Here is a 9339-nt window from a genome sequence, read left to right on the forward strand (position 1 = left end):
GGAGAGTCGAGGCTGAGCGGGACACCGAGAGGGATCTTCGGCGACCGAGGTGGAAGAAGATGGCGGTGAGGGCGTTCGGGGGCGTCCGGCATCGCGTAGCTTGGTGGAGAGGACGAGGCAGAAGTGGCGGAGCTCGAGGATAGGTCGGAGAGGCTCGAGGGCGGCTGTGGGCGCGACTACGGTGGCGACGAGCTCGGGCGTGCGGCGGCCATGGCATGAAGAGAGCGAGGGGGCGAAGGGGAAACAGTGAGCGAGGGGTCGGTGGGTTCCGGAGGCCACGAGGAGACGATCCCAGCGTCGCGCTGGCCCGGGAGGGCCAGGCAGGCAGCTGCGTGCCCGCACACGCGAGCGCTGTGCGTTGCTTCCCCTCTGCCTTCTGGCGAGAGGAGGAAGACAACTGGCAGGGGAGGTGGCCAGGTGGGCTGGGCCGACCACTTGGGCCGCCAGGTGGCTGCACGGGTGGGGTAAGCCTAGCTAAGTTCCTTTCTCTCTCTCTCTCTTTGTTGTTTCAGTTTTCTATTTTCCTGTAATCTTTAGGGCTTTATTAAAAATACTTAGACACTTCCAAAAATCATGAAACTACTCATGATCACTGTTGGGAATATATCCTACAGTAAACATTATAGTTTATGATTATTTGAGCATTTAAAATATTTAATAGCATTTAAATGCCCAAATGCAAATAGAGTATGATTTAATCCAGAGCCCAAATATGTCATGGAAAAATGTGCATCACCTCTGGTTACTGTTTCCAGCATTTTCCAAGAATGATGAACATTTTTGAAAGCCATTTGTATTTACGGGGAATATTTTGGTTGAACCTAGTGAATTCCTTTAATGCTAGGGTTTAGGCAATCCCCATTTCAGGTTTAACTGAAATTTAAACATGATGCAACTCCAGATGCTAGCACTAGGCATTAATAGAACTAGGGATGTGACAACTCACCCCCACTAAACAAGAATCTCGTCCCGAGATTCAAGTCGTGAGGTAAGAAGACAAAGGGACACAAGCTAATACAATCTTCACGATCCAGATGTCTTTCTCGAGGATGTGGATCCATTGCATCGCCTTGATCTCGACATCTTGCTTTGAGAACTACATCCAACATGACAACGAGAAGAAAGGGAGGATCTTGGAGGAATCGATCTTCTTGAGGTTCGAGCAACTTAGGATCATCTTGATGATCACAAGATCAACTCACGGAATGAGACATAGAAACATCTCTGGAGCTGAGAGACAAAACTTGCATCAGGAGCGACAGAAGAAACAATTTGACGAGGGTTTCAAAGTGGCGAGAAAATTGCCATGAATCCATAACGGGGCACCTCAGGGAAGGTGACTCAAAGAACTATTCCCTTATGTGGCAAAAAGAATTACTTTTGATTCAGAGATCATTGAAACTCTTTATATCATCCTAAGGCAATCTACAATTGATCATTTGAATGAGCTTGAAGAAATGGCATACTCGGACTAGGATGGATGATGTGGACTACCTTGTTGAAGACAACGCAATGGATGATTTTGCTTATCATCGGAAATGGATGGGACCCATGGTAGGACCACTTTTGAGGATGATCCTGAACAAAAATTACTAAGAAGGCAGCCCATAGTGAAAAGGCACAAAGACGGTGCAAGCTGGGAACAAAATGCAAATACTGGGAATGACCAAACCATCATATCTGCCTGAGATTCAGATCTGGTTGGTAACGGAATAATTCAGACAACATGTCTGGAGAAGAAAGTTTGCAACACAAATCGACAAGATGACGTTGCGAGATTCTCGGGAAATGAACTACGATGGCAAGCTCCAAAACATGAGCTAGTTCTGCTACATACATGTGAGCATGTTGTCCACGACAATAATGGCCACATTGTAGTCTTATAATAAAACACTATCGAGTTCTGGTTGGGAACCACCATCGAGGATATTGAATCTTGTGCATGAACTAGTATTCGCACAGCAACTCCTTTTTCTCGAACAAATCAATTAGTGGCTTGGTGTGCTAGGGAATACATATGGAATGAAGATGATCGGTCTATCATACCATAGAATACTTAGCACATGCATGACTGACTTGGGATGATTCCAGAGGAAGTAGAAACAAACTTACTCGAATTCACGGCGGCAACTTGCTTCAAATGCACATGAACTAGAGGAATTCACTTCTTTCATCCAAACATATACCTCATGAACGAAACACGAATTGCTTACAAAGTTTTCAACAGTAGGTTGATGTTCAACATGAATCATGGGGGAGAATAAATGCTGCTGATGGGCTCAACAGCAACTCATCAGAATTTCCATATCACTGGACTTCCACCATTATGTGAACAATGTGATAGTATTGGTCAGACCAAAAGATGTAATGGTGCATGCTCGAGGAATCAACTATGAGTAAGACAACATTACGAATATCGTTGGTTCTAACTTGATTTGATGATAGTCCACACCCAAATCAAGGTTTGGACAAGACAATAGGTTCAACAACTGATCACGGGGAATAGTCGATGAAGATATCATCTTTCTTCAACACACACACACACACACAAGGATATCCCTTAGTGATGAGCTAAGTCAGACAAGCTTTTATCTTCCAACTCTCCAAGTTGTTGTCTAGCTCAACCAACTAGCTCAGGGATATCCAACACAGATTCCTGGAGAAGGAGTGATTTATAAGAAAATCAACTTGATCACGAACTCAACATAGCGGTCAGGTGACAACCAGGTAATACTTCCAAGAAGATATTTGGAAAATCATGAACCACCGATATGTTACTAAGCTCGAGATCAACCTTGCTTTTTAGGGCAAGATGATATGATCAAAAAAGAGTGAGGAATTGACACAATCCTATCTCATTGATCGAGGAGTGCACCAGGAAAAATGGACTAGGTAGCACGATCAATCTTAGAATGATGATTCAATAACCATCATGCTAATAATGAAATTATTGTCCATTAACTATCAAGCAACGGAGTTTCTAGGAGTATTGATGTCACACATCACGATTCACTTGTCAGCATTCTGGTTGCGACAACATGACCCCGAGGAATGAATAATGATGGCGAGAAGTATCACTGTAACAAGAATTTATAAGAGTTGGTGCAATTATCATGACATTCCTAGCATCAAGAGGGCAATACTCCAAGGTTCTTGACATAATACGGTAATACTTCAGGATAGAATAGAATCAAAAGCTGGATTGGCATTTTGATATGCGAAATACAACTACTTTGACCCAATCCTAGATATGGATGAGGTACTGGAGTTTGCTTCTCCTAGTCATTATGAAATAGAATGGCTTGACGGACCACAAGAATAAAAGGCACCGATAAACACGAATGCACACCTACTCTTGACTATCAACTGATAGGCCAAGGTCGGAATACAACTAAAGGGATCTGTTACGACCGATCTGTCAAAAAGATCTGTCTCGCTCCTTTGGTTCTTCCCCTCGCTCAATCTGTCTCCCTCGTGCCGCCGCCTCGCTAGGGTTCGGCTCCACCGTCGCCGCTGCCGCGAGCCATAGTCCGAGCTCATCTACCCTGATTCCCTGACATCGACCCCCGAGCTTCTTTCCCGTCAATTCCCAGGGCTAGGCCATTCGCCGCCTTCCACGATCCATATCTTCATCGGCACCCTTTCACTTCCGTCATGGCAATGCAAGACCATCCTTCTCCGTGTGGCCACCACCCCCAAATCCTCTTGGATAAAAAATGTTTAGTGGGCGAGTTGAAAAATTCCACTACCGCAAAATCCAAGAATAGCAAAGGGGTTCACTTGGAGGTTTCTTTTGAAGCAGTTGACCCTCCAGCCATCTCACTGTCCCTGGTCAGCTGCGTTGATCAGACCGGGGATCGCTTGGCAGCACCGCCTCGTATACTTGGTGTAACTGGAGGCTTTGTACTGCTGGCTATCACCTTCTCGGACAGTGTCAACCGTTACTTGCGGTTCATTGACTATTTTGTTTACAAAGCAGGGCCCGATTTCGCCTCTCTTCTTCTTCTTCTTCTTGCAAGGCCATAACCGTCTTCTTTTTCGCCAAACATGGCTGCCATCTTGCCTGTTAGTGATAACAGTGAAGACTTTGCTGTCATTTTCCCACATGTTGAATATTTCAGTCTTGAGTCTCGCAAACATTACACACTCCACATATATCGATCTGACACGAATGATTGGCACTCTCATGTCGCTTGTATCGCTGAGGATAATGAGACAAGGAATGCCAGGGATAAGCTATTGCTTCTTAATACCATGAGCGTGGCATATGCAGAAAAGGGTATCATAGGTTGGATTGATCTTTGGTGGGGAATTCTCTTATGCAATGTTTTGGATAAAAAGCCTACCATCCGTTTTGTTCCGTTGCCAGTTCCGGAACCGTGTGATACGTCTGAGTTCCATTTGATGTTTGAGAATCTCACTCCAAGACCACACCGTCATGTGACGATATTCAATGATTTGATCAAGTGTGTTGAGTTAGATTTTCATGTGCAAGATGCTTTCTTCAACATGAAGCGAGCAAAGGATTATGGCTGGATGGCTAAAACATGGACTAGATCAATTTATTCAGATGTTTGGTGTGATGGCTTGACGATTGATACGTCTGAGATATCTTTCACCGACTCAAGTTTGCCGAATTTGTTGCCTGGGATGTTTGATGAGGAAAACAATTTGACTTGGAAGAAATTGACTAGTGCTGGTCCTACATTAAGCTTGCTTGATGACAATGTTATTTACATTATGGCGAAGGAGAGCATGTGCCATCCGACAGCATATGTACTTACTGTGGACACCAAAAGTTTGAAGCTCGAGTCTGGTGCGCAGTGTGCTCCTCAAAAGACTGCGTGGTTCGAACCAACATATGAACCGTGTGTTCTTTTTAGCTCTTTTGGCACGACTTCAGGTACTCGTCCCTAATAAACGAGTTAACAAAAAATTGTAATAACCGGAAAAGCACTAGTTAATATGGTAGTCTGATAACACATGTAATTAGTTGCTTTTTTGTTGATGAAAACATTACTGTTGCCTTACATTATGCTTTGCATTTTTTTGCAGAGTTGGTTAAAGAATTTGAAACCAAAGGGACAATATTTGAAATCAAGGAAGGGCCGGTGCTCTCGGTGGTGTCGAAGCGTCTCCGTGTGCTGCGGGAGAAGCAGAAACGCATCGCAGGAGTCCGTCGCTGCCGGCAAGATGCTTAACCAGGAGCAGAAGGAGCTCATGCACTCCAAGCCCGTCATCGCCGCGCTCATTGACAAGCTTGAGCGCCTCCGCGTACCACTCTCCACTGCTCTCACCAAGGAGCTCTCCACCGTCCCTGCACCTGCTGCCGGTTCCTCATCCTTTGGCTCCGATTTGTCCATCCAGGACCTCCTCGCGCTCATCTACTTCGGCTCCCTTTTTTATGTCAAGTCACCGAACGAGTTCATCACCACCATGGTTGCGTGCAAGAACGAACGGAGCAGCTGCATCACCCACGGCTACGTATGGGATGATACCGTGGACCTGCTCGTGGAGAACGACCTTGACGCAGTGTCTGTTGTGGCGGCCCTTGCCGCGGCTCGCCCTTCTTCCGCAGATGGTGTCTCCCACCATGACGCACTCCAGGACTGTGCCCATCATGCCTGCCTATGGCTAACCCGTGCTGATGCGCCGATCCACCCTGGCTCCTCTGTTACATGTGAGGGTTGATATAGGTTTGTAATTTGGTTTGATTTGAGGTGATTGCTGATTGAAATTTGTGGCCTTTTGCTGTAGATGCTGCGGTGAGGTCCAAGTTAGACAGGATCATGGCATCAGACTACTACACAGCACCTGCAGTTGCTGGGAACCATGGAGCTGAAGGTCTGCAGGCACAGATGAGCATGACCGACTCACCAGAGGCACCATCACTCAAGGAGACCCTAGCTGCTGAAAATCACAAGGTGAAATAGCAAATTGCACTCTTTAGTAATTTAATAGTATATGCTTAGCATGGTGAAGTGATCATTGCCCTGAAACTTTGTTCTGATCTTTGTCAACGATTGATCTGCTGTAGTGCACAGTGCTCCTAGTATTATTATTATCATCATTGTTGCTGCTGCTGGTGCTTTTTGTGCTGATTCAGTAGTAATGATCAATGTGGATTATAGCTTTAATTGGAAAACTGTAAGGTCGATCCATTTGGGGTGTATATTATGCTGTTTCATATGGATGTTGTGCGCCGTTGCTTAGATATAACAGACAGTGCCTGTGCATTGGTGTTCTGGAAAAAACGCTGAAAATAATAACTTAAAAACTATGATCTTTGTATAATATTATGTGTAGTGCTACCACTATCTAGGTACAGGATGGTCTCTATTCTGATGGGTCTTCGCAGTTTGCAAACATAGTAATTGAGTTTTTGTTGTATTAAAGATTATAAATATCACGCGCTAGAATTCATCATATTGCAGTCATGCAATAACATGATTGTTTATTGTACATTTGTTCCTTTTTTACTTTGTTGGCCATTACTTAAAATGCTGGTTGAAAAGAACAGCAATCCCAATCCCTGATATCAAAACATTCTGAAAAGGATACACATGTAAATTCTCTTGTATTTTATTACGTTTGTAAATTTAACGGAAAAAGCTGGCATTTCTGCAGCATGAGTGGAGAAACCAAGTTTAGCGCTCTGACAATATTTGTACCCATTGTGTAAAACAAGTTTGGAGGCGGCCTCTCTGCATTGCAGTGTGCAGGGGTAAGGCTTGCCTCGTATAATCCTTCCCCAGGCCCCACCTGGCGTAGGAGCTTCTAGCACTGGGTCTCCTTTTTTTCTGTACAAGTTTTGTGCCTCTAAAGATTACATTTTAGAGCCCAGATTTGTTTCTTTTGCTCAGGCGCAAAAAAGTGTTTGTTTTTCCAAGAAAACCTACTGGAATCTGAATGGTTCAAACATTTGCATGTGTAATTTTACCTGAATTTTAGACACTCAGAATTATTTATTTACCGTCCACTGAAGGAGCACATGCTCCTGGGACCTGGGGACCATTTTACTCCTATCTGTCATTCTTACTTCTTGTTGCTTATCTACTTTATGATTACAAGTCTAGGACTTGTGACCAACATTACTTTGATAACACAACTTAATAGTTGTATATTCTTTGGGTCTGGTAATATATGTTCGTTGGCATCCTAGCTGTGTACTTCGATATTATTGCTAGATTACTTTTCTGAGTTGCAGATTCTCTTCCATAACTATAGATCATTCGTAATATTCTTTGACTTCCATTTTGTTAAGTCCCGAGGAATCTTCTTTGACTTCCATTTGAGGAATTCTTATTATTTTTAGCCGCAATCTCCTAGGCGCATTGCAATGCTGCTAGTTGCAGAATCTATAGCCCTATTGTTCTTGCCAGTTTTGCAGTTCGTTGCGCAAGCTTGATTGTTGAGATAGTATGTAATTATTTACTCAGCATTAATATGACATCGATCCATTTGGGGTGTATATTATGCTGTTTCATATGGATGTTGTGCGCCGTTGCTTAGATATAACAGACAGTGCCTGTGCATTGGTGTTCTGGAAAAAACGCTGAAAATAATAACTTAAAAACTATGATCTTTGTATAATATTATGTGTAGTGCTACCACTATCTAGGTACAGGATGGTCTCTATTTTGATGGGTCTTCGCAATTTGCAAACATAGTAATTGAGTTTTTGTTGTATTAAAGATTATAAATATCACGTGCTAGAATTCATCATATTCCAGTCATGCAATAACATGATTGTTTATTGTACATTTGTTCCTTTTTTACTTTGTTGGCCATTACTTAACATGCTGGTTGAAAAGAATAGCAATCCCAATCCCTGATATCAAAACATTCTGAAAAGGATACACATGTAAATTCTCTTGTATTTTATTACGTTTGTAAATTTAACGGAAAAAGCTGGCATTTCTGCAGCATGAGTGGAGAAACCAAGTTTAGCGCTCTGACAATATTTGTACCCATTGTGTAAAACAAGTTTGGAGGCGGCCTCTCTGCATTGCAGTGTGCAGGGGTAAGGCTTGCCTCGTATAATCCTTGCCCAGGCCCCACCTGGCGTAGGAGCTTCTAGCACCGGGTCTCTTTTTTTGTACAAGTTTTGTGCCTCTAAAGATTACATTTTAGAGCCCAGATTTGTTTCTTTTGCCCAGGCGCAAAAAAGTGTTCGTTTTTCCAAGAAAACCTACTGGAATCTGAATGGTTCAAACATTTGCATGTGCAATTTTACCTGAATTTTAGACACTCAGAATTATTTATTTACCGTCCACTTAAGGAGCACATGCTCCTGGGACCTGAGGACCATTTTACTCCTATCTGTCATTCTTACTTCTTGTTGCTTATCTACTTTATGATTACAAGTCTAGGACTTGTGACCAACATTACTTTGATAACACAACTTAATAGTTGTATATTCTTTGGGTCTGGTAATATATGTTCTTTGGCATCCTAGCTGTGTACTTCGATATTATTGCTAGATTACTTTTCTGAGTTGCAGATTCTCTTTCATAACTATAGATCATTCGTAATCTTTGTTAAGTCTCGAGGGATCTTCTTTGACTTCCATTTGAGGAATTCTTATTATTTTTAGCCGCAATCTCCTAGGCGCATTGCAATGCTGCTAGTTGCAGAATCTATAGCCCTATTGTTCTTGCCAGTTTTGCAGTTCGTTGCGCAAGCTTGATTGTTGAGATAGTATGTAATTATTTACTCAGCATTAATATGACATGGGTAAAGCTCCAGCCTCTAGGGCTCATCATAAAATCACTTGCAATTTAAATATGTATAGAAGTTATAGTGTTGCTCTTTTGTGTGTGCTAACACTAAAGGTAGTGTCATTTTCCTAAATTGCAAAATGGGATTTCTAACCTAAGAGTTCACGTTCACAGTTCTCCATTCTTTATAACAACATTGTGATATTTTTAGTAACAATTTTATGCTGGCATCGCTTCTGCATTGATTTCCCTAGATTTAAACCTGTGTGTACGTGTACAGTTCTTTATGCTTTTAAAACTAAAAATCATGGTATATTCACTGTAAATCGTCCAAGCATCACCTACTGCATGTTGCCTCAGACATTATATTTAGAAACTGTACAATGTCCATCTCCACCTTTTAGTATTATGATTATTGGAACAAAAGCTAGACAGCACTGTCATCACCTTACTACACCTTTGGTAATATCACAGTTCTTTGGTGTAGAGTACTATTAAAATGCACCTACATACTCCCTCCGTCCGGAAATACTTGTCATCAAGATGAATAAAAGGGGATGTATCTAGATGTATTTTAGTTCTAGATACACCCCTTTTTATCCATTTTGATGACAAGTAT

The 9339-nt window shown here is 42.5% G+C and overlaps 1 pseudogene; it reads left to right on the forward strand.

Annotated features, from left to right (window-relative positions):
- Positions 1-4320: 4320 nt before the first annotated feature.
- Positions 4321-5933, forward strand: LOC125531768 (annotated as a pseudogene).
- The last annotated feature ends 3406 nt before the right edge of the window (positions 5934-9339 follow it).

The sequence above is a fragment of the Triticum urartu genome, unplaced genomic scaffold (genome assembly GCF_003073215.2).
Source record: "Triticum urartu cultivar G1812 unplaced genomic scaffold, Tu2.1 TuUngrouped_contig_8050, whole genome shotgun sequence".
Taxonomy (NCBI): Eukaryota; Viridiplantae; Streptophyta; class Magnoliopsida; order Poales; family Poaceae; genus Triticum; species Triticum urartu.